This window comes from Benincasa hispida, chromosome 10 (assembly GCF_027475165.1).
Source record: "Benincasa hispida cultivar pf3 chromosome 10, pf3_genome.v1.1, whole genome shotgun sequence".
NCBI lineage: Eukaryota > Viridiplantae > Streptophyta > Magnoliopsida > Cucurbitales > Cucurbitaceae > Benincasa > Benincasa hispida.
In genome coordinates this window covers 17768360-17776307 of record NC_143487.1, presented here as the reverse complement: position 1 = coordinate 17776307, position 7948 = coordinate 17768360, and positions in this window count along the sequence as shown.

The following is a 7948-nucleotide window of genomic DNA, read 5'->3' as shown; positions in this document are numbered from 1 at the left end:
TTGGCTAATGAAATGTGGTAGTTGAAAAAATAAAAGTTAAAATATCATTTTAGTCCTTGTAATTAAAGTTTGTTCAATGTTAGTCTCTATATTTCTAATTGTCCAATTTTAGTCCATATATTTTAAATAAATCTTCAATTTAGTCTTTTTATTTTTTATTTTCTATTGTTATTCATGAACATTTTTACTATACATTTTGAAAACATTATTACATATTATATTTCCATATCCAGAAATTATTAACTTTATTAAAAAAATTTCATAGATAGAAAAATATCAAACTATTTATAGAAATAATAATAAAAAAAATTGATAGACAACTTCTACCCGCGTCTAATACACAGTATCAATGATAAACTTCTATCCGTTTATATTATCGATAGGCATCGATAAACTTCTATCAACCACTATCAAATAAGATTAATTTTTGTTATTTTGAATAATTAATTTTCCTTATTTTTCTATTTTTAAAAATCTCTCAATTTTATTTGTATGTATTTTTCTTTCTTGAATTCCAAGAAGGATAATTTTGAAATAATAGACCACGCAATTAAAATAACATATATCAATAACAAAAATCACTATCAAACAAATAATAATATATATATTTTATTTTATTTTATTTTTTAATTTGGGACCAACGTTGAATTATCTTTCGGCATACCCCTCCACATTTCAACTAACATCATCTTTGTCCCCATATTTCTTGTATTTAAAATTACTTTTTTTTTTCTTTCAAAAAATATATTTAAAATTCCTTCAGGAGGATTTAAAAAAAGGACTATTTTAATTTTAATTTTCTAGCACATGCAAGAACATATATTTCTTCTTCCTTTCTGACACGCACCGAATTGAATTTGGTGGTCTTAATTATCATTAATTTATATTAAGCTTCAATAAACAATTAATAATTCACCAATTTTATTAATGACCAAAAGTACTTTAATAAATGTTAATATGAATATCACCATCATCAACTGACAATAACTGAGTAATATATATATTCAATTAAAAAATTAAAAATTTAATTAAAAATTTGATTCTCTCGCCCAACATATTTATCGTACTATAAAAAAATTTACTTTGATAAATGAATAATAATTTTTTTGTTGGAATTTTTTCTAAAGAAATCAAAAAATTTAAAAAATGTTCAAAGAATTGATGGTTAATTTTTCACCGAAAATTAAAATCTGAAAAGAAAATAATATGTTTGAAAGTTTTCAACTATTTTTTTAGAAAAAATTAATTTGCCAAATTCAAAATAAATTACGTAGTTAAAATACTCAAAACTTCTAAATTAATGATAAAAAGCAATAGTAACTAATAAAAATAAGAAAAAAATAACGAAAATCAATTAATAAAAAACAAAGTTATTTAGAACATTTTTTAGAAAATATATAAATTGAGTTCATTTGACGCAATTTCTCAAAAGATTATAAAAAATTTAAATATCAAAACTATATCAAAACCGCCCTGAACATTTCACAAAAAAGTTATTGTAATTATATTAAGAAGAAGAAGTAAAAGTCCATTTTTATTCTTATATTCTTTTTTTATTCTTGTTTCTTTTTAACTTTTAAAATATGATCATATATAAGTCAAAGCTACCACTTTTTTGAAGTAAAAATATATACTTTCTGAAAAATGATTCACGTTGCAAATGTTGTTTCACAAAACATCTCGAATAAAAATGAAAGTTGGGTCTCCCTAACTCTTGAAATGAGTTTTCGATGTTTGATTGTGGAAATTAATCACTATGAGTTCATCGTCTATTATTTTCTAAGGTGAAAGACATTTTTGAACTAGATTGTTTAGTCTCTTCCATAAAGAATTGATTGTTGTGCTCATTTTCACGTACTTTTCTTTTCTCTTCTCATTCCGAAAATAAAACTGCTCATTCTTTTGTCTAATTGGCTTTAGAAATCCATGTGAATCACAGACAGTTAGAAGATTGATATTGCAGTTTCAACAATGTGACTATGCTTTCGTTCTGTGACCCATTTTGTTTGGGTGTGTAAGGACAACTATTTTGATGTAGAATATCCTTGGTGGTGAACAAGCAAAAGACACTAGAATTGCAAAATTAACCACCTCCAAGACTTTTAATTTTGCAGATAAAAGATTGTTGACGAAGGGAATAAATTTGTGTAGAATGCTAATCACATCAGACCCTCGAATACCCACTAATACTCACTCAATGCAAACCCGAGCCAAATCTGAAATCTTCAAACCTCACCTATTGAACTTTAGTGCTTACACAAATTCTTCAGCTGATCCAGTTTCTTACGTTAAAGTTTCAAAATATTCTCATCGGCGTTCTGCGATGGCAGAAGAATTTAATGTGTTTCAGGAACACGACACTTGGTCACTAATGCGGTGGAGCCAGAAATTTTATATAGGAGGCACTATATTAAAAAAAATATATATATAAATGAATGTAAAAAAGTATTCATAACTTCATAAATTAACTAATTTAGTACATTACAATTGCCCTCTACGAATTTTCATGTTCTGAAATCAATCCATGATAATTTCAGTATCTAACTTATCAAATAAATCCTTTTCAATATAGGCTACAAGACAATCATTCATCCATTGATCTCCCATTTGATTACGCAATCGAATCTTCATAATATGCATAGCAGAAAATATTCTCTCTCCAAAATCATTCATCCATTGATCTCAATTTTAATTTTGAATTAACTCTACAAAAGTATTAATAATAAGAATACTACATTCTATTATATAGATTTAAAAGCATAAAAACTTAAAGTCTAAGAAGATTTTAAAACTTACTTGTCAAGTTCATATATCCAAACGAGTGATAACAAATAATCCTTTAACTTAAACTCTAAATTTAATTTTAAAAACCTATATGAGTGATGTGAATGTAAAAATAACATAAAAACAAATGAAAATATATAGAGAGTAATGTGAATATAAAATTATATAAAAAAATTAATGGAACAAAATACAATCCCAATAAGACCGTTGCTCGTTACAAAGCTCGACTAATGGCAAAAGAGTATCATCAAATTGAGGACTTTGATTTTGTTTTAACTGATTCTTTATCTGTTGTATGTTTTTAATTGTTATCAATTTTCATGACTATTAAAAGAAAAAAAAGGAAAAGAAAGGAAGATCGTTAATTATTAATTTATTAATAGTTGAGTTGGGTTATTTTGGTTAGAATTTTTCAAAATTAAATAAAAAATTCACAAAATAACAAATATTTGGAACCAAATTTGTTGCTGTTTTGTAGCGTTCGTGGGTCGATATTTGTCTACGTGGCCAGCTGGCAGCAAAGTAATGGCTGTGAAAATGTCAAAATCAAATCCCAAAAATCACTCGTCTAATTTTTTTTTTTTTTTCCATTTTCTTTTTTGAAAACAAAATGATTAATTTCAATTACGTGTAAGTTTCTGTTGCTTAAACCATTTGGAAATTAGTTTTTGTTCTTTTCTCCACACATTATGAACGATTGGAGTACATCTAATCTAATGCTTATCTTGATCTCAAATTGCACGGTTAATCCACCGATTAAGATGTTAATAATCTTGTTTATATAGCCAAACATTTAAATCCTTTCTTCTACCTAAGAAACAATATTTTCATCCTGTAAGCTTTTTTAAATATTTGTTTTAGTTCTTGATTTTTTAATATTGTTTTATTTTGATCGTAAACTTTTAAAAATGTTTGTTTTAGTTCTTAGACTTTTAAAATAGTTTATTTATATTTGAATGACTAGACTACCAAATAAATTAGCTACGTTAAAAAATCTAAAATTTCAACTTTGAATAAGGTGGCAAAGCGGAGAATTTAAAAGGCGTTTTTAGTTCAAAATTTTTGTCATTTAGTATTTTAGTATGTTTGCTCTTGGTATTTCACTTCACCTTCATCTTACTCAACCCAGAAAACTATGTTTGTAATGCAGGTTTTAGAAGTTTGGATTTAAGTTTAGAGTGCATGCTTAGAAAGCTTGAAAATGAAATGTAGATTTATAAATTTTGAGTTTGTGAAATATTTTCTTGCATTTAATTAATAGTTAGATTTTAGATTAGTTCAAAATAGTCATCTTAATTATTTTAATATAGTTAAGTTTAAAATAATCTAAAAAATCTAGAAGAATATTTGTTTTTTGAATTTTGAAATATAGATTTGATTAAATTTATAATTTTATTTAATTTATTGTTTTATAATTTGATATTTTGATTTTATTAAGTTTTGAAATAAAATGTTATATAGACATTTGTCTCTTTTACTAATTTAAATTGGGGTTTTCTATCCAAAATTCTAGTTTAATTTACCTTTAACCCCTCCTTACTATTCAATTTTTACTAAAAATGTGTATATAATAATAATAAGAAGAAGAAAAACATATAAGGGATGCTTCTTGCAGTGATTGATTTACAGTTAGGAGAAATATAAAAAAAAAATAAAAAAAAATCTCTAGAAATAAAGGAAACACATAAACAAAGGGAAGAGCGAATTTAAAAAGATAATCTAATAAATAATAGTAATTAAAAAGAAAAAACTCCAAATGAAGAAAACTAAAAGAAAGAGAGTTTATTTTAAAAAAAATTATTATCATTAAACTAAGGACCGATTTGGAATGAATTAGAAATTTTTTTATTTAAACACTTTTGATTTGAAATAAAAATACATGTGTTTAACAACTCTTTCTTAGAATAGTTTTTATATACAAATTTGTTTGGTTCGTTATATACTAAAAATGTTTTTATTAATGTTTTCTAAAGTTCATTGATGGTAGCCGAAGTTTGGCCAGAGTCGGTGGTTGGAAGTTTGCCAGCAAGGTCATCGATGGTGGTCGTCGAAGTTGGCCGACAGCGATCACCAGAGGTGGTGGTCAAAGTTGACTGAAGTTTGGCTAGAGTCAGCAGTTGAAAGTCCATTGACAGGGTCATCGGAAGTTCGTCGGCAGGGTCACGCGGAAGTGGTGACCGAAGGTGGTCGGCGATGGTCATTGGAGGTGGTGGCCGGTGTTGGCCTATAGCAACCGCCAGAGGTGGTGTTTGGAAGTTGGCCGACAAACTTTCTAAATTAAATTAGAAAAAAGAAGTGTAACCCATGGGTCTGAATAGTGTTTACTATTCAAACCCATGAGAAGAGGGTAGGAAGCCTAGCTTCCTAAACCCTTGTTCCAAACAAGGGTGGGCTTCAGATGCCTAACTAATCCAAAGCCTAACATTTGAAACAAACACCCCCTAGAATCTAGTCATCTCCCTCACATTTTTGTTGAAGAATTAACATTTTTAATAGTAGAAACTAAAATAAACACTTTTTAAAAGTTTAGGACCTAAAACGAACGTTTTTTAAAGTTTAGAGACCAAAATAGAACAATAATCAAAATTTAAGGACTAGATTTAAACCAAAAAATAAATATATTTAAAAATGTTCAAATGATGCTTATCTTTAATTCTTTTAGTTTAAAATCGAATTAACAATTTTCAAATAGTATCTAGATGTCTTTATTCACTGAACTATCAATAAATAAATAAATAAATAAATGTCACTACAACAACAACAGTTACATAAAAGGAAACTTTCACAAAAAAGTTGAAAGATCAACATTAAATATGAGAGGTTGGAAGTAAACAAAAACCAACAACATAATCCCATTTCCTTTCCTTTCTTTTTCTTTTTTTTCTTTCTAAACAAGAACAACATAATTCTCTTTTTATGAACAAATTATTCATAAAAGTACACGTACGAACGTTTAAGTTTCTTATATAGATTTTTGTGAATTCGCATTATAACTAAATTAAGGTTTTCGTATCGTTAAATCATTGATTTATCTGAAAAATGATAGAGTAAATTTAATTATATTAAATAATTTAACACATATAAAATCACAAAACACAAATAACTTACGATGTTTCGATGGTTTAGAGTAGAGTTTATCTTGTTTCAAGGTTTACTTCACCGCCACATTAACTGTTAATATTGAAACATAGATCAATGATAAATTTGCATTTTGGAAAGAAAAATAATATTAATACTCTATATAACAAAGAAAACTAACATCGATGTACATGGTATCAAATCATAGAGGCTCAAGTTAATCTTAGGTATTCAATTTTTTTCCATTTTGCAAGGTATCGATATTATTTTCCTCTAAGAAGACAAATATACCGTTCACCTCATTTTTGAATATTAACCGTAACTTCGAAGTTGATCACATAAAAGGTGGACGCCAAATAAAAGTTTTGATTAGTCGCGAAAGGATAATAAATTAGATTTAATAAATAAATAATAATACATGAAATTTAGATAAATAATAAAAGGAATGGAGTGCGAAATAACGCCGAAGAAGAAAATATACGATATGATTAGAGAAATATTACCATTACCATTTTAAGATATTGTTGTATTGATAAAAAAAAAAAGAAAAAAGAAAAAAGAAAAAAGAAAAAAAGAAAAAAAGAAAAGCATAACAGACAAACGAAATTAGTTGCCCAATCAACCTCATTGCCGACGGAAATTATACAAAATTTGATTTTAGTTAAATTATATATAAAAAAAAATTACTTCTCAACTTTGAAGTGATCAAGATTTTTTTTGGTTAAAATAAGATAGAGATTAGTGTGATGATTAATGTGTAAAAATTAAAAAAATATAAATACCATATCATTTATAATATTATTATTCACCTGAAATTAATGAAAATAATGAATTTGTCAACATCTACCCACGAGATCAAAGAAGATTTTGATTATTTTAGAAATAACGTATTGAAAAAATTTACGTATATCATAACGATTGTTGTTATGTAGAAAAAAAATATTATGCATCTTATTTAAATAAAATAAATAATAATTATATATTAAATGATATCACGTATACCTTCTAATATTGTTAATTACAATATAAACGACAAAAAATAAGATTATGCATCACATCTTATTAACAGTTATATGAATAAGATATATGTCATTTTCAACTTTAAATAATTGTATGGTTAAATTAATTAGATAGTAATGATAAATTAAAATATAAAATTTAGCTTGACAAGACATATTAGGTATGTTTAATTGAATTACGAGTTATGAGTGGAAAAAACGCGGTTATTTTATTATATGCATCGATAGGTGGTTTAGTCATCATTAAAGTGATTAAAAAAGTAATAATTCCAATGTTATTTTCTTTTTCATGGTTAAATTTCATTTTAGTTCGTATATTTTGAAATTTATTCAATTTAATTTTTGTATTTTTAATAAATCATAAATTTATCTCTTAAAGTTAATTTTTAAAAATGTTAAATAATAATAATAATGATTTTCATATAATAAAATATAATAAAGTATTAATACATAATAAAATATATTTTAAAAAGAAGTAAAAAAAGATAAACTAGTAATTAAATATAAGATTTATTACATATAATATTCTAAGAATAACTAACCCTGTTTTTAGAGCTTAGAGAAGAAACAATAACAAACTTATCTCAGTTTTCAAGAACTAACAACTGTAATTTAAAAATTAAAATGGAATAAGTCCTTAAAACAATATTTAAACCTTTTTTAAAAAATTCTGAGACCTTTTATTTTTACCTTTCATGTTTCTTCAAGATTAAATCAGTGGCTCTTTTAGAATCAAATTTTACTACAAGCTTCTGAAGGGGAATGATCAATTTAGCAATTTCGATACCTTCAAGAATCACTCTAATTTCAACTAAGATCTCTAGAAAAAGCATATTCAACCTAACAGCCTCTATTAATACCCCCTGATGAATTTTGGATTGAAATGTCCAAACCAATAAGATTTTGAGAAGATTTTCAGGATGCATCAACATTTACTTTGAACCATCAGATAAGGAGGTATCTAATGAGAAGATGATTTGACCTGTAGATTCAAGAAATCACCATAAATTGAGAACTTTTTACTCTGAACAGAAAGATATTCTGCTTGATACTGGAGAATCTATTTA